The sequence below is a fragment of the Pteropus medius genome, unplaced genomic scaffold (genome assembly GCF_902729225.1).
Source record: "Pteropus medius unplaced genomic scaffold, Ma_sr-lr_union100, whole genome shotgun sequence".
Taxonomy (NCBI): Eukaryota; Metazoa; Chordata; class Mammalia; order Chiroptera; family Pteropodidae; genus Pteropus; species Pteropus medius.
The window spans coordinates 28,141,825-28,161,496 of NW_024354875.1; the positions used below are offsets into that span (position 1 = coordinate 28,141,825).

The window sequence follows — 19,672 nt, forward strand, 5'->3', positions numbered from 1 at the left end:
TTTATGACTCTTTTTTTCTCCCTAAGAAGTACTCTTATATTTATTTTTAAAGAATAAATATAGCTACAAAACTCAAAAATATGTGTAATGAAAAATAATTCTCCTTCTCTATCTTGTTTCCTAGCCATCTAGATTCCTACCCTCGAGGCAACCACTGGTACCAGTCTCCGTGTTTTCATAAAAACACATACATATATATATTAATTTTATTTTCACACAAATACCATATATACACACTGCGTTACATTTTTGCATTTGTCACTTAAAAATCTAGAAATGTTTCCATATTTGTAAGTATAGAGCCAACACCTCTTTTTACAATAACTTTATAAATTCCTATTGTATGGATATACCAAAATTATTTAGCCATTCCCCACTGAAGAACACTTAGGTTGTTTCCCAAAGCTACAGTGATTATCTTCTAATACATTGCTTCACAATATGGAATTATATTTATGAGACAAATACTTGACAGTGCAATTGCTGGGTCATAATTGTATCTGTATTTTTAATTCGGAAAAAGATAATATTGCCAAATTACCTTTCACAGAGGTTCTACCAATTCAGACTCCCCACAAACAATGTGTCATAAATTGTTTGCATACAACTTCAACACAGTGTTTCATTGCCATTTTGAGGAGTGAGAATTGATAACTTCCTATTGTTTTTTCTTTTATGAGCGAGGTTGGGGATCTTTTCATATTATTAGAAACCATTTGTGCTTCATTTCTGTGAAAAGCTTTTGTCCATTTTTATAATGAGCTTATTGGTCTTTTCTTGTTAATTTAGGAACTCAACATAATAATGAAATTAGCCCTTTTCTGTGGTATAAGATGCAAATATTTTTATCATGTTGCCATTTTTTTCTTTTGGTTTATGGTGATTTTTGTCCTTCAAAGCATTTGTTTTTTTATTAAATTGAATTCACTAATCCTTTTTCTAATGGGTATGGTGTTTTATATCACCTTAGAAAAAAATTTCTACTTCGAGATTTTGAAAACAATCCACATGTTTTCTTGTAACATTTCTTCTTTGTGTTTTGTACACTATATTTTAAATCGGCTCATCTGAAATGTATCTGAATTAGGTTGTGACGTATTAGGATTTGGTTGTGAGATAGCAATCTGAATATATCTTTATCCGCATGTCTATCCAGTCGTCCCAATGATACCTATTAATTTTTGCTATAATATTAATGAATATTTATTCCCACTTATTTGAAATGTCACTTTTATAATTCTCGTATATATCTATTTCTGGATCCTATATTTTCTTTCACTGCACTATATGTTATACCAATACAATACCATTTTAATTGCTCTAGTTATGAAGTGATTTAATATCTAATGATGTTAATACTATCCAATATTACTCTTCTTGCATATATTATCCTAGCTCTCTAAACTCAGGCTAATTTCAAATGGTGAAAATCTTATTTTTATTTTCATTAAGATTTCTATAAATTTATAAGCTAACTTAAAAAGAACTACCATCTTTATATGCTGTGGCTTCTTAATATCTTTTCTTTACATCATAAAAACAAAGTATACTAATATAAGAAAAAAATGAGCTGAGTTGCTACCCATTTAGAGCCTCTAGTGTTAAGTATATCATCTATAAAATATAATAATCAATAAATAAGTAATCAGTTTTAAGTAAGTACTTTTCTGACAGCTGAAATCTTACCATTGCTTCTTTCATATTTGGTGCTATATTAATCATATTAATAAATTCTTAAAATTATTATTATGTCTTACAGATGCAGAACTTGGGGGATGACGAACACTAGTTTAATTGCTTCAAAAAAAGTAGTTTAATATTCCACATCCTAAAATCACTCAGAATTTTATAACATTTTATGGTATCTGAACAACTGGTATGCAAAAAAACAAAGTTGTAAGTGATAACTTTGGCAGAGGGATAGTTAGAGATTTATTTCTAGATTCAATGATGAGAAAAATTATAAAAACATTGTGGTCTAAGTCCTTCATGACACCCTCTAATAATTATCTATATTATATTTTAAGAAAGATGCATACAAAATATATTATCCTCCAATTTACAAAAAAATAGTTTGTAACTTCAAGAAGCATATTACTTTGGGGGAACTTAAGGTTATTGTCAATGATTGCCAGCATATTTGAAGGTTTTAATAAAAAAAAATTATGTATTCTCATCTATACATGATGTATAAAGGAAAAGGGGAAAATATTTATTAGCTCACATTAATTTTTTGTCAGTCAGAATTAACCTTTTCTTGAGAGCACAAAACCATCACAGAATTAAATGACCATTAGAGCCACTAAAGTATGGCTACAGAAGAGGTCCTACACCTTTTTATAAAGTGTTGTATAGAGAGTGCATTTTCACTTTTGATTATGTATGTATCTACTGCCTCCAAAACATCAATATGATTTTGGAGAAAGGTGGAAATAGCTTTGGTGCCAGACAGACTTAGGTTTGAATTACCTGATTATAACTCATAACTCTCTCTGTGGCATTATGCAAACTCCTCATAAAAGAAACAGAGAAAATATCTTATTAGGTAGAATAGAAACAGTTTCTGTAAAGTACCTACCACAGTGCATAGGCTAAATAAATATCAGCAATATTATTATCCTTTTTCCCTATATATACTGCAATTTTAAATGATAAACCATAAGCTGGTCAATAAAAGTAAAATCTCATTAAAATCTTAAGTAGAGAATATTTTTTACTTATATTTTATTTCATTTTCCTAACATGTTTATGGCTTTAATCTAAAACAGGTCTGCAGTAAAATAGGAAGACGGCATAATATAGATGTTAAATTTGTGGCTACAGAAGGATACCTAGGTACAAATCCCATCTCTACTGCTTACTAATCTGTGTGTCTGGGCAAGTTAATTAATCTCTCTAAAGCTTGGTTTCTACATCATAAGACAGAACTGAAAATGATTATTCTATAAGGTTATTCTAATGGAAAAAATACATTCCAGTTTAATGATTAATAACATTTCCTAGTACACTTTAAGTGCACAATACATTCTAACATTTCACTTAGCACATTTCCCAATACATTTTAAGTGCAAAAAAAAAAGTAACCATTATTAGTAACTTTTATCATCTTTCCTATAAATTGATTTTGCATACCTAATATTCTTAAGAAAGGAGAATAAATTTGGTTACTTCCTAACAGATAGATGTTTGTATTGCATATATAAAATCTTTTCTTCTTAGGGAGATTTCAATTCTGAGAATTTTAAAGATTAAAACAGAGCTACGATCATTGCAAAACCAAGACCACACTGCTTTCTACCAATAGATGGCGATATATGTTGAACACAGACACAGTCCCTGCCAACCCAAGGCTCCTTAGTCCATGCAGTGTATACAGGATGTGTGCATCGTTTTTAAGTGGTGATGAAGATTGTTAAATCCATCAAGCTTGTTAAATGTACATTTACTGAAAGTTGAAATATTTAATAAACAAAGGAACTAGAATATCATGGAAACCAGAATAGAAACAATAAAATAATTGAAAATGTAAGAAAATAAGGAATGGGGCAAGTATATAAAAGATTAATCATCTGACAGTAGAAATGATTATTTAGGACTGAGCAGAGTCATGCAATATGTTAAAAATGCTGAACCTAGGCCAGAAAGATGCAAAGAAAAATTGTTTTTTTAAAGGGAAAATGTTCTAGCACAGGTCAGATGATGCTCCTTTACTAGTAATGAACGCTCCAGAATTTAGCATTAAAGCAAGAGAAGGCTAAGTCCTCATTCAAGAAGGTAAAATCAAAGCATAGTGACAGTTGCCGATGAAATATTCCTAGCAAGCCAGAAGTGTTTCAACAGACTCAAGGTCTTTTAATTCAATATCAGAACAAGTGAGTTAAATAGCATGCAGACCAAGGAATTCCTTGGAATACTTATGGATATTATCAAGAAAAGCTGTCATCTACTTATAAGATTTTGTGTTTAGATATTCTTTTAGAATGGATGCTGGCAAAGGAAAGAGGTATCTGGTTTTATGATTCTAAAGTGACAGCTTATTTAGTGGGAATTCATCTAGGGATACTCAATTACTATGGAATAAATCACATGAACTTACAAACAAGCCTTCTGCAAATTAACATGTTCATAAATAGAGAAACTTCTCGTGTTCCAAATTTCTCTACCCCCTTGTGGAATGACAGGCTACAATTATGGCAATGCATTTAGTAGCCCTGACCTTAAATTGGGAATAAGATGAAACCCATATAATTATTGGTTAAAATGTATTCTTTTTGGAAGTTGTTGTTTATAAGGTATTTAGAAGATGAAGGGCATAGCTATTTTTTTTAAAGGCGTGAATTAAATGTATGATAGTATTTCTTACTTTCTACTAGTTAGAGACAAGATTTTCAGAATCTCATAGTAGATGTAAACAGGCTTAAAATCATGGAGAAAATTCCAGATTACATAGCTGCCAACGAGTAAGTAAATTGGAAGAAAATAATTCCTGTCCTTCAAATTTATATAGTATAAACCTAACTAGGAGACCTGGATTCTGAGATAAGGTGAGTGTTTAGGCAAAAAGAGTATGCAACAATTCAGTGGCAAATGTGTTTAACTTTTACTTATAAGCTTTAACTTTTTAAACTATTGTTTGAATTAATGCACTGAACTGTTTATAAACAAAAGATGTTCATATGTCATATTTTCATGACAATGTAAACCATACTCGGTGACCTTGGGTTTCCATAAATAGTCACCATTTTCATTTGCTGGTATCTACCCAAGGGGAAAAGGTGCTGCCTATGGGACTTAACCGCCATGAGGCCTGTCTAATGGAACAAGAAATATTTGCAGTGCAAACTCTAACCTTTAAGCATCAGTTCTCAGCAGCAAACTCTTCTAAAAAATAACTCCTAACAAAATTGATTGAAAAATTAGTATCTTCACCAAGAATTAAGGGCAAAGGAAAAGATTTTGAACTTGTTTTATTAAAATAAATCTAAGATTTAAACAGAAGTCAGATTTACCAGACATATAAAGAAACAAGATAGTCTATCTTTTTCATTTATTTGCTCATTTGCTTACTCACTCAAGTATCACTGAGTACTTACTCTGTGCAAAATACTGTGCTAGGGTCAGAGAGGATCATGATTGTAGCGAGATAGAATTCTTGCTCTACCAAATCATATCATCTAATACCCAGTATCAGAATATAAAGAGTTCCTGAACCTATTAATTAGTTAGCAAGGAATCAGAATTCCTAGGCTATAAAGGAAGAGAACAAACCCAAACATTTTTCTGTAACAGGATTGGTCAAAAGGGTGAATGAACATCAAAAAATACAAAAATATGAACATATAGTATTCTTTCCATATCAGGAACTCAGAAAACAGACAAAATATTTGTAAATCACACATCTGATATTAAAATTCACAATATATAAAGGACTCTTGAGACTCAACAACAACAAAAACAAACCTATTTAAAAATGGGCAAAGGGTTTAAATAGATGTTTCTTCAAAGAAGATATACAAACGGTCAATAAGCTCATGAAAATATATTCAACTTCATTAATCTTTAGGGAAATGCAAAAACACAACGAGATAGCACTTCACTCCCAGTAGGATGGCTATTATATTTTAAAAAAGGGAGAGAAAATAAATGTAAGCGAGGATGTGGAAAATTTGAACCCTTGTGCATTACTGGTGGGAATATAAAACAGTGCAGCTGCTGTGGAAAACAGTGTATCAGTTCTTCAAAAAAATTAAGCATAGAATTATGATATGATCCAGCAATTCCAAAAGAATTAGGAGCAGGGATTCTATCAGATATCTGTATACCAATGTTCAAAGCAGCATTATTCATAATACTCAAAAGATGGAAATAACCCAAAGTCTATTGATGAATGAATTGATAAACAAATTGTGATATATGCATATAATAAAGTATTATACAACCTTAAAAAGAAAGAATATCTGATACATGCTACAACATCGATGAATCTTTAAAATGTTATGCTAGGTGAAATAAGCCAAACACAAAAGGACAAATATTGTAAGATTCCACTTATATGAGGTCCCTAGAATAGTCAAAATTCATAGAGAAAGTAGAATGGCAACCATTACCAGGAACTGGGGGAAGAGTGGGAATTAGAAATTATTTTTTAATTAGTACAGAATTTCCGTAGAGAATAATGAAAACATTCTAGTGATGGCTGCAAAACAATGTGAATGCACTTAATGCCCTTTAAAAATGTACACTTAAAAAGTTAAAATGGTAAATATATTATGTATATTTTACCACAATATAAAAAAAAATTTTAATTCACAAAAATTTCCTTAAAACTGTAATGAAGAGAGATTCAGTAGGATACCAGCATCAACAGTAGCAGTGGGTCAGCTTTGACAGGATACAGGTGTGCATCTATGGTATCTATTTTGCCGGGCAGTACTCCTTTATATCTATGCAGTAGCACTATTTTATGAGAAATAATCATATAATAGATATAAAAATTAATCAAAATATTATTGTACTCTCACCACATTTTAGTTTCTAGAATTTAAACATTTAAAGATAGTCTCAATTGTTACCCTATATTAGTCCTTTTTTTCCTGGAATGGTATTAAGGGCTTCAAAGCCATTATGGGAAGAGAATATAAAACAATTACATATAAAGCACAAAAAAAAATGACAAAAAGATAAATTTTGTATGGAAATTGGGAGTTTCCCAGTCATTTATTTGGATTGTGTGGTACCCATGTCTAGAATGGGATCAGTGGGAAAAAAAAAAAAAGGAGAAAAGAAGGAAGGAAGGAAGGGAGGGGGAGAGAGGGAAAGAGGGAGAGAGAGAGAAGAAAGAAAGAAAAGGCTCTTGTTTATTACTTTCTATCTACCTTGCTCTCTGAAGTTCAACCACATTATTTCCTTGCTATTCCATAAACACATGATATGTGCCTTAGGGCTATTGCAGTTGCTGCTCCTTGTGACTGGAATGATTTTCTTGTTGCTTAGCTAGCTCCTTTACTTCCTCACCTCCTTCTGGCCTCTGCTCAAATACCACCTCTAATAAGGCTTTTTAAACCATCCTTATTAAATAATGTCTCTTTCCCTCAATTCTCTCTGTCCTGCTGTTATGTTTCTTCATGGCATATATTATAATACAAGGGCAGATACTGGCAAATATTTGTTTATTTGCTCCTTGTCTAACTCAAAACTGGCATAAGCCTCCCTGTTTTGTTCACTGCTGTACTACAGTGTCTGCAATACTACCAACAAATTCTTGTAGCAGGAAAGGAGTGAATAAAGGAAGCAGAAAGGAAAGAAGGAATTACTGTTAAATTTCAGAAAACATATGAATGCTGAGAATAGTGATGCTAAGTGTGCTAAGAGTTGACCTGGAGCAACTCAGCAAACTTTTTCCACTACCCTTGGGATCTCTGCCAGGTTCTCCCTCCCCACAAACCTCAAAGGCATCAATACCAACTTGGATTCCAACTTCTGACCTGCACATTTTGGAAGCCAGCCAGATAGGGCTTAATAATTGATCACCAGCTCAAGACAAATGAGTTCAAAATTTTAGTTCTTTTTTTTTTTTACTATTTGACTGTAGTCCACCTCTTAAGCAAATCCTCCAATGAATAACTCTCACTTTTAGGAAACAACTTTTGGCTTCAGCTTTTGTAATGCATCAACTGGAGCACATGTTAAAATATTTTGACTCTTTCATGCAAAGAAGACTAAATACTGTCATCTAGAATTGGTGAACCCAAAATGTGGCAGAAAATAAGCAGGAGTGCTATTCCTTTCCTGAATAAGAAATAAGAAATACGACTGTTTCGTCAGGACCTAGTAATGATAAAAAGCTAGGCTTGAGAAGCATAAATTATTAAATCCTTGTTATTCTTCCTACATTCTTCAAAAGTCTCACTGAAAAAGAGCTATTTTTAATAAAAGTTGAGCAGATAGTTGTGCAATAAATGATTCATTAATTCATTTATTCAGCAGCTATGTATTAAGAATGACTGCTTATAAGACAACAGGCTGGGATGTCAATATCAATAAGCTATGGCCTCTGCCCCTTACAACCTTGATGGTCTAGCGGACAAGCTGCCAATCCACACACATTCCAACAGATTGAGATATGTCATAGAACTCAGGGGGTCCAATTGTCCATGGTTTTTATATCTCGATCAAAGTACAGTATCGAAGTATATAATAGATATTAAAAGAAAATCATTTGCACTAGAAATTATAAGTATAATGTAAAATAAATTTTCCAAAAATGTTTTAAAACACTTAAGAGTAAACACTTTGAACCACTGATGTTAAAGAAACACTTTGACATAAATCACTGATTCTTTGTGACAAGTACTACAATTTAGGTCACATTTGAGCATCACAATTTATGGTACTAAAAGTGTTTGTATTCTTCTAATTAAGAATGTCTATATTCTTAATTTCTTGGAAATAGAACTTTAGATTAATATGTCTTCTTTTCTCCTTACCTTGCACGAGGTCACTTTACTTTCTATACCTCTCTATCATAAACACTCAGGATGTTATATGCAATTTCATTCAGAATGTTATATGTGCAATTTCATTCCATTCTCCATTTCATCACTCGTAGATGAATGAACTTCACCCCAGACATTTCATATACACCTCTCCCATGTTTTCCTATTGATAAGTTTTTAGATACCTCATATAAACTATTTATGACAGCCTATAATTGACTTCTTTACCAACAAAGTGTTATAAAGAGTTCAAAATGGAATAGTTCTAAATTAGAGATGTATAACTGTCTTTAAAAATAGTCAGAGAAACTGCATTATTAGGATTTATTGACATCAGATTAAAAACTAAAAGTAACAACAATGAATGTCAGATGCTGTACCATTTGTATTTAAAATATAATGAGAATACATTTTGATTATAATATACTTTTACCAAATGTCTATCTACCATTATTGAACACCTATTTAGCATGCGTGAGACACTAAAATTTTAGGCCTTTTTGAACATATATATACATAAGACCACTCGCCACCTTCCTCACAGCCTTTTGGCCCCTGGACATTCCCCACCTTGCATTCCCTTCCTCCAAGATTCTCAGCTCCTTAACATATCAGTTGTCTCCTAGAGAACCAGTGTTCGGAGCAATAAGATTATTTTTGCTTGAGTCTTTTTCTAAGGAAAGGAAAAGAGCTGGCATTGTGAGACTCCTTTATGCTGTTGGCTGTTTACCTTCTTAGAAGACAGATCTTAATAGGATGGGTATCTGGGTTTCAGCCTCAGAGTATCTTTTGGATATATATATTTAACTTGATTGGTACAGAAACCCTTAGAAAGAGATGCTACCTATTTTACAATGTTTTACATTTGAGAAGCTAAAGTATTTGACTAAGACCACATGTTGAGCAAGAGAAATTACTAGAAAAACACTTTTTCACTACACTAATCTGAACATAATTTTATTCCTCTGTGTTTTTAACACTTTATAAAAATATTTACAAAGATTCTGAAGTATAGTAGGAACATAATATGAATTTTCAAAAGAGCTTCTCTGTATAACCATTCTACACACATCATTCCTGAAAGTCTGTTGGATGATCTCATGGGATTGTAAAAACCTTGGTCCCGGTTGATCCCTGAGGATGCCATTTTCTTTCTTCCTACTTCAATTACCATGAGGCAAGTTTGTCCAGGGAAAGAAGGATGTATGTTAGGTTTATGGGAGAAAAATTATCCCTTAAACTTTGCAATATTTTACTGAACTACAGAATCATCTGTAAAGATTGGTCCCATAGTATTTACTGAGATGGAATATTAATTTTATATTATCGCCCAGAGAAACTAAGGCATAACTTACCAATAAATATTCTATTTATTATATTCAAAATATATGTACAGTTAATAAATTATTTCTACCCTAGGTCCTAAAAAAAGCACTATTGATTGGACTTGAAATAATTATTATTTTGTGGAGTTTAAGTCAATATATAAAGGACATCTCATTATTATGTAACATTTCTTTCATTTTCCCATGTTCTACTTTTCTGTATGGATTTAAGTATCTACACTTACTTATTTTTTAAATTTTTCTAAATTATAGGTCTTCGAGAAGATGACATATTTAAAACTAAATACATTACATTCTAAGATACACATTTTATGAGCAACTTAGTACAGTTGACAATCAAATCTCCAGTGTTTTTAAAAAATAATCAGAAAACATACAAAGTCTAGTTTGGCATATAACACACAGAAAATTTCACTGAAAATCTCTAACAGAAAAGTTTTTGTGCTTACATTTTAAGGCACCTGTCTAATCTTATTAATTCTTATTCGGAGGCTCAATTTTCCAATTATTTACATTAATAGTTTGACCTAATAGTTGAGTAAAATTTGTATTGCATACATATCAAATGTGCAGAAGATGAAATGTAGAAGAAAAGAAGAGAAAAATAAAAGGAAAGAAAAAAGGCATTCATTGAAGGACAGAGATAGCAGGTTAATGACAATGGAAATGTACTTACTCCCTATAAATTTCCAAGTGAATAATCATAGGTGCAATTAGAGTTTTCTCTTATTTTGATAAATGACTCAGTAAGCTTTCTAAAAAATCCAAGGAGACATTTTAAAGAAATTTATGATCAATAATAGCAATCTCTCAAACACCTGACACAACAAAAGGAAATCATAAAATGAATAGCAACGAAATTACAATTAAAGTAATGGTATATTTCAATAATAATATATGGCATTTTGGCTCCCTATTACATCACTTTAAAAATCCAAATGTATTCAATTTCCTATAGAAAAGAAGCAATAATAGCATGTTTTCACTTAAGATACAATTGTGATTTTAAAGAGAAAAGATGAACTTCTTTCTCAGAGGTAAAAAGATATTAAATAATTCAACTCTCTATATAATGTCAACTCAAATTTGTCTGTGGCAGATTATGTTATTGGCACTGTTCGATGCATTCCCTCCCCCTTTCCCTCTTTATCATGGTCTGGCATTTTTCCTCACCATCCAGGTTTCATTTTTCCAAACTTCATTGTACCTTAAGCAGCTAAGTTCTGGGGCTTTCCCTGTTGCCGAAAGCCATTTCCTTCCAGCTATACAGTGACAGAGGAGTAAGTTAAGCCTTTAATGAAGAAATTTCATTTTGCAGGATGGCAAGACACCAAAACTGTTCTATCATATTCCACAAAAGTAGACTACCCACATTCCGTGAATGATTTCCCATAAGTTTTCATATGAAAATTATTTTTATAGAATCTTATTTATAATATCCTTTATTATGACCTTGCCATCTTACATAGTAATCTAACCCTGCAGAATTCTGAAGAGGGAAGTCATAATACCCCTGTGTAAGAATAAATTAGCTAATTTGTCACATGTAAAACAGAGGGCCATCTTCAATTAGTACACAAATGCATTCCAATGCATTACAACAACCACAATATGCCACCTTAATAGCAAATTTAACAAAATCCCTGGTGACAATTCATGAAATAGTTTAGTCTTTCAAGAAGAAACATAATTGCCAAATTCTTTACCAAAAAGAAAAAAAATAATCAAAGCTGGTCACCCAACTGAAAGCTAAATTTTCAACCAAATGTTAATAGCAAAACTACTTGTTTGGTTAATATCTTTAGGTCCAGTCTCAAAAAAAAAAATGAGGGGACTTATCGCCACACAGGGTGTGTGCGTGTGCACGTGTGTGTGTGTGTGTGTGTAAATATAACACTATCATTAACCAGTATGAATTCTGAAGCCTCTCTCCCGGCCTGCAATAATAGTGATGGACCTTCATGGATTAGCCCACAATGTCTCCCGGAGCCTTTCTTGGTGAACACCATGGATCTGTGAGACAAATTGCCCCTCGAACCTAGAGTAAACACCAACTTGGATCATGTGAACACTGGATCGATAGCCTCATTTGACCATATTTATATCAACTAAGCTCACTCAAGTACCCACATTCATTAAAAAAATAATATTTTACATTTATGATTGCTGAGTGAACCTAAATTCTTAGTAAAAGATACAGATTTAAACCTAATAAGGTCATCATTGTATATTGGGAGTCATTTATATTAAAGTCATATTAGCTTAGGTACTCCGATTTTCTTTAGATATATTTTAACCCAGTTCTGGCCATTGCTTTCTTAAGAATATATTTTAATCTACTTATTTTTAAAGACATTACTGCCTAATAACTGCTGGAAATGGGAATACATATCAGTATATTTTAATTTTCCCTCCTCGAAATCATAGTACAGGGTTGTAAATGTAGCAGATACTCAACAAATAAAAAAGAAATAGAATCATAAAATGCAAAAATTTACTGGATTGATGTGCCCTATTGTAAATTAAGTCGTATCTTTGCACTTTATAATTTACATAAATATCTAGGAACACTTCCTTCCCCCACCCCTTCAAGCTACCTCAATGCCAGGGACTATTCTGGAAGCTGAGTCAAGAATACAGACTTTCTCTCTGTTCCTTTGGACCATTTGATACAAAAAATCCACAAAATACCTGCATGCAATTTAATAAGCATTGTGAAGGAAACAAAGTACCAAGATACAGACCAAAAGGTGACAAACCACTTTTGACAAGGTGACCAAGAACGATCTCTGAGCTGATTTAAAGTTTGAGAAGGAGCTAAACATTCAGAGTGGAAGGAATAGTCCAGGCACTGGAAACAGCACTTGAAAAGACCTTAGGGAGTGAAATTAACCCACAACTTCCAGATACTAAAACATTAGTGTGGCTGAAGCTTATAAATGAGGTGGGTTCCCAGATCAGAGAGTTAACTGTATCTTAACAGAAAGAATTTGCTGCCGATCAGTTTCTATGTTCTGCATTTATTCCTTTTTCTATGCAGTCATGAGCCAATGAATATTTTTAGGAAGGGGCATGATTCTTTATTATGAAGAGTGGCCTATAGAGGAGCAAACTATGGAATTAGAGAGACTAATATGAAGGCTGCATCAGGAATCCAGGTAAATTATGATGATGGCCTGAACTAATTTGGTGGTAGTATAGATATAGAAAACAGGGTGGAAAAGGTACATCTGAACAGTGTAATTAAATAGAAGTGCATTTGGGCAATAAGATTGATAGATCTGAATATAGACTGGTTAGGCATGAAAAGCCATCATGAGAAGAAAGAGTAATCAACACCTGGAGGATGGCGATGCCATTTATTTAAATGATGGAGTCATTACCATTATAACATTTAGAATGACCACTCATATTAATAAACATTAAGCTCCTTTACAAGGTTAGAAAAATATCATATAAATCCTTCCAACACTTGACACTTTTTCTCATATCTAATATGAGTAGATATTATAGATTAGTTTTCATTATTCATGCAAAATTAAGTAAAATACTATTTTTTTCCTTGCCACAGAAAAAGTGGGTTGGTCATATTAAATAAGGTGAAAAGGACTTCTCTGATTTCACCTCTGAATTTCTTTATCTTTGCTGCCAAAACTCATCTCTACCACAGGTAGCAAAAACACAAGCACTACCACAGGAGTGCTCCCATGATTATCTCCGGATCCTAGGAGACACAAGAAGGCACCAGGATGCTCTTGGCAGAGAGCCAGCCCTGAATCATCTTTCTTCTGTAGATGTATTAAGTACCCAGTGGGCCCGGCCCTGCACCATAGGGATCATGGCATATTGTATATCTAGCCTCTGCAAAAATATGCCACTGCATCCCATGACTTCACAATGGTTCACTTTCGAAAGGGAAACTTCAACAGATATTTTAAACATCGATGAAATGCAGAAACTTAAGTTTAAAAAAATCTATTATCAGTTGCCTAAATAGAAGGCACTTCCTCCATTTCATCAAATGCCGTATTTTGTCTAGCACTTTGTTGTGAATAAGCAGTATTCTAACAATCATGATAATTCCATACATAGAGATCAGATAAGACTTTCAAAAAATGTATTTTTTAAAAAATCATACTTATCATAGTTTCTAAGTCAGTAAATTCTAGTTTAAACTTTTTAAAATAATGAAAAAAGATTTCAAAGACTTTTCAATAAAATAGACTATTCAATAACTGGATTTAGTTTGCAGATTATATAGATAGGTTTTATGAAATCAAAAATCATGATTATATATTTAAAGCAAAAATCATAAAAATATAGCACACAGGGAAGGAGAAATAGAAAAGAACATCAGTTATGTTTCTGAAAAGAACTGAACCTCCCAACACTGACAACTCAGCAATTGGAAATCCATCATTCTTTTAAAAGCTCATGTGGATTTGTTCTTTATCTTATTGAAGTGAGCTTTTTAAAAACTCCCCTAAGCGTCTCTCACATTAAAATTGCTCAGCTTCAGAGGAGATATAAATTGCTATGAATGCTGCAATTGAAATTTTAAAAAGAAACTAAAATAATAAGTTAAATGTTTGCTATAATCACAAAGTTGGCATTAAATTTTCTAGTTTGGTAATCTTACTTTCGTCTTTTAATTATCTTTAATACAAATAAATAAGTACCTACTTTTTTCTAAAAGTAAATGAGTTTCAGTTGAAGTGGATAAAAAGTTCAAATGATTCTGAATCTTATCTGAATTTCACTAAAAACACTCGTTTTAAAAACATATAACTGCGTCTAGAAATGGGGCTAAACAGTCTTGTCAATTATTTGTGTTTGTGTGCTCCGAAGGGGTGTGGCGCTTCTGCGCTGTCCTCACAGGTAGGATCAGCTCCTGGTTCTTCTGCACGCTCACCTTTGCAGACAGGAAATATAACACGAGATTTTTTTTTTTCTCGCAAAAAAATGCGACCTGCCCCTGAAACTGAAACCCATTCAACAACTCCGCTAACATCGACAGAAAGAAATAATAGCACACCATCAAGTACAGCTGTAAAGGAAAGGCCTTGAAATGGAAACAACTGCCTCCCCAGCCAGTTATTCTTGCCCCAATTGCTTTGACCACTCCCCCACCCACCCACCACTCAGCTTCCCTCCCTCTACTTCTCCAGGTGGCGTAACGCGGGGTGGCCAAAGCCTAAGGATGCGAATAAGGATACAGGTGGGTGTGGCGGTTGAGGCGAGTGCTGGCGAGAGAACGGTGGCTTCCCTACCCACCACACCAGAGAAGCAAGAGAAAAGCCACTTACTTGCAACCTTGCCCGCCGGTCATGCCCACCCAGTGCACCCGCAGAATCTGGCCCCGGGAAAGGGCAAGAGCTTAAGGGACCCTTCCTCGCTCCAGTCTCTCTCCCCGGGCGTTCTCTCTGCAGCTGCTTCTCCCTTCCTTTAGTCTCCTGTTGCTCAGCGGGTGGCAGCCACAACCAGCTGCTGGTACCCAAGCTAGCCCAGCCCCGGACAGCCGAGCCCAAGAATTGGAAAGCAGACGCTCGCCGTGGAAGCGCAGGCGAGGGCCGGCTCCAACAGTGCGCCCCTCCTTGCGGGGCGCGCCCAGGCGGGTGGCAGCCCCGCCCCTCCGCGGGCCCTGGCGCCGCAGCTTCTCCTTCCACTCCTCCCGCCCCTCCCCGTCCGCGCCCTCTGGGCTTCCCAGCCGTCCGCTCCCGCCAGCAAGGCAGGGCGCGGACCGAATTTGCGGCGCGGTGGCGGTGCTGCTGCAGCCTCTCTACTGTGTGCTAAATAGAAGGCAGAGGAGGGTTCGCGACCTCAACTATGGCTACCCCATTGGGTGGGGCGTGTGTGTGATGTGTGTGTGTGTGGTGTGTGCGCGCGCAATGTTAATGTTGTGTTCAGCAGCCAGAAGACCTTCCCTCTACCTCACCCCCACCCCTTCCTCCCTTCCTGCTCAGCAGAATCTGCTAACGTTTCCGAGAAGTCACTTGTGTGGCTTGGTGGAAAGCCGGAGAAGACTCTGGGCAGAGGAAATGGGGACCAATGGCAAAGGCTGGGCCAATGCCTCCTGGGCTCTGAGGATTCGCGACTGGGTATCGGTTCCTTCCCTAGGGCTTTGCCCACGGAGACGGGCCTTGGCGCTCAAGACCTAGTCTAGGCTGCTAGTTTTCTTTTTTATAACAGGTCGATAGGGTTGCCGAGTCTATTAGGCAGTCAAAGAAAACATTTTTTGTCTAAGGTGGAGAAGTCAGAGGTTGTCGTGGGTGGAGAGGGAGATGTGGGATAGAGGCTGCTTTGTCAGACCAGGGACTCGTTCGGATACACCATCAGTCGTAAGGGTTGTGAGTTTCGGAACTGGGCAGGAGCGACTGTGAAAAGAAATTTTTATAAATCCACGTGTGTGTGTGTGTGTGTGTGTGTGTGTGTGTGTGTGTGTGTTTTCTCAGCAGCAGCCTTCTGGGAGGAAGAGAAATGAAAACAGGATTGAATTATCTTTCTCAAAGAGAAACAGGAAATTTCCACCAAGGGAAAATAGAAAAGGATTACAAATGGGCAGAGTGGATTTCTGGATTCAGGCCTTAAAAAGGGGCAGATCACTTTGCAGTATAAACATGAGTGGTGGTTATTTGCAGCTATAGCATTATTTGCTTCCACATCTTCTGTTGCGGACTGATACTTAGTGGTAAACACACAGGATTTTAAGCTTCAGGGTTTGCCTTTCCTGCTGCTTATTGAGCTTCTGAGGTTTTCCCCTGGGGCTTTAGACCTTACATTCTTGACATGTAAGACGTCCTATTGAAGGAAGGAAACTCAGTTTTTGAGTCTCTCCACTGAAGGGTGAACTTGTTCACTTGGGGATAATGCTCAATGACAGGTAACCTCATCCTTGATGGTTGCAGACATAAGAAGAGTTTAACTGACAGCCCTTTTGACTAATGCAATAAATATCACTTTATTTTCCGGCCACCTTCAAGTCCCCCTTCAACTAAATTGTCTCATGCACAGTCACTAAGAATTAAAATTAGCTCAGTCAACTTTTTCTCTTATAACTCTCTTATATCTGCTCTTTTCTACCAAGGAATGATTTATATGACACTCAGAATAGTTAGAACCCACAGGATTTCAAATCCATGTTATTTTTTCCTTAAGAGAATAAATTAGAACAGAAAGACTAGCTGATTTAGACAGCTGAAAATGACCAATGTCTCTAAAATTGTAAAATTTATTAATATGATTAATAGATTTGATCGACAAATTCCAAAATACTCAAAGCTAATCAAGAACAAATTACTGGATTCGTTATGCTTAGAAATGATGCGAAATTAAAGCAAAAATAGATCCGAGATGAACTGATAAGTGATGAACTGATAAGTAATAGCACTATATGGAATTATTATAGGAAGTTTAGGGTCACCTTTGGTGGTTAGAGACTATAGTACCCAGAAAACATCGCTTGGGATAGTGACAAGATATTGGGATGAGTGATCCATTGGTTAAATGAAGCGTAGCAATTCTTAATAATGAACAATAAATTACTTTTCATCTCTGTGATAGGGAAGGAATTTTTTGTCCCTTTTCTCCTACCACTAAGAAAATAATATATACCATTCTTTGCCAATGAGTGTATGTTTATTTTATATAAATATGTGTATGTATGTTATATATTATGTAAAATTTTCCACTCTAAATGTCCATTCACAAGTACATACTATTCTCAATATACCTAGGTTTTTGTTAGGAGTTTCAAAAATAAAACCTCCTAGGTCTATCTGTGGTATACCAAAGCCTATAAGCTCATTGGTAAAGCATGATGTGTGTTTATTATTTTTCTACTGCTCTTTCATCCTCAACTATTATCTTCCATCTATTTATTTTATGTACCATTGTTAATCTCTCAAGCATTTTGTAATCCATTATTTTTAGTTTATGCTTTTTATTGGTCTTTTGGAAGCTCTGAGATTTTTGACTCTTTAAATCTAGAAGACTCACTGAGTCTCTTTTTGAATATTATATTAAACACCTCTGTTAGTTCACCAAACACTAAGTGATGGTGTCACATGTAGACATAAGTAGGCAGTGCCATTGAGAAGACTAAATGGTAGGTTTTAATTATGGGAGGCAGAGAAGATACCTGATTGTACTAGCCAACCACCAATAAATTCTTAAGACTATTCACAAATGATGGTCTATAATTTGGGTAGAAAAAAGTAGAAATGTTTATATATTGGGACTGATATTATACTTCAAAACCAGAAGAGTAACAAAGAATTTTATTTTACTTTGTGGTACTATGGAAATTCACACTTCTATATTTTCCATAATTGCCGCTCCTGTGTTCAAAATTATATAATTTTCAGGAGGAGAGATAAATAGACAGTAATATGAAGACAATAAGTTAAATAAAAAATACCTAAGGCCAGGGAAATAACTAATAGAAAGCAGCAATAAAACAAACAAACAAACAAAAAGCTAAAACCAAAAAACATCCCTGAATCTCACGCAGGGTTTAGAAATAATTTGTGCTCTCTCCAGCCAAAGTGAACGGATCTCATCTCATGTGAGATATTGGGTAATCCTTCAAAGGGTGTTATCTTAGTAATGAGGCTAAAAAAGCTTTAAATTAAAGTTCCTCTAGATTTACCCTGACAAAGCTTAATGCAAGACTTAAAAGGACCCAACTGGTTTTAACTTGCTTTAGTACTAGCCGAAATAAAATCCAACACTTTCTAAAGGTCCTAATAATAATATAAAATTAAAACTGACTAACATCTAGTTTAACAAATGATCGGACATGCAAAAAAAAAAAGAAAAAATGAGCTCTAGCTAGTAGAAAAGTCAATCATCAGAAACAGGCCCAGAAATGGGAAAGATGATGAAATTAACTGATTAGGACATTAGATTCCATACTATCAGTGTGCTTTGTATATTCAATAGTAGAGAAAAATCTGAACATGATGAAGAGAGAAATAGAAGATATAAAAACAGTGGAACTTCAAGATATGAAAAATATGATATCAAAAAATAAAAATTCACCATATATAAACACAATACTCAGGAGAGTATTTAAGGAATATGTGTGTATAAGCAAAATAGAAAATTAATAACCCCTGTAATCCCCAACTTCATGTACACATGTTTTAACAGACTGATCGCTATTATTTTAGACTTTTTTTGCCTGTTTAAGTAAATATATCATCATTATTGAAATGATAAAATATTAATGCAATAATTTTTTACAGTTATAATAATTCATAGGGAGCTGTGATTATCCTTAACATTATAAGTATTCTTATATTTACCTAAATATTATTTTTATACTATATTTATTAAGTTTACTCTTAAGAATCAGAAATTTCCTTCCATTAATGATATAAAAAACAGGTCCGGAAGATAGTTTCAAAAGAGAAATTTAAAAATGTTTCAGCGGTTATCACTAGTGAAATCAAGATGTAACTTCCCAAACTTCTACTTTAAAGGGGATAACAGCTATTTAAATGTATTAACTCTAGCATCGCTACTAAATTGAAACTTCCATTATATGACATGAAATACAATTTGGAAATACAGACTTTTCTGTTGTTCTTTTGACTGCTGTAAAAAGTTGAATGTTGACAAATTTGAATGGGTCGTCTAGGATGAGGTAATAACTGAGTTTTGTCAGAGTAGTAGCCATTAAAGCAAAGATGGTGATGGAACGATTGAGAAAAAAGAAACAATGGTATAAATGTTCCTAGTTTGTGGATCAAAGGCTGGGGAGGAGCGCAAAGGGTCTTGGATGTACTCCTTAGGACTTGTTTGCTGTTTAAAGAACCCTACATTCTAAGT

At 34.4% G+C, this 19,672-nt stretch overlaps 1 protein-coding gene across 1 annotated transcript in view; it reads right to left on the reverse strand.

The window, feature by feature from the left end:
• The window catches only part of SCN9A (sodium voltage-gated channel alpha subunit 9), a 124,691-nt gene extending 109,158 nt beyond the window's left edge, over positions 1-15,533 (reverse strand). The window contains exon 1 of the mRNA XM_039855322.1: positions 15,148-15,533. The gene's annotated coding sequence lies outside the window, so the exon portion shown is untranslated. The remainder of the gene's footprint in view (positions 1-15,147) is intronic.
• Between the last annotated feature and the right edge of the window lie 4,139 nt (positions 15,534-19,672).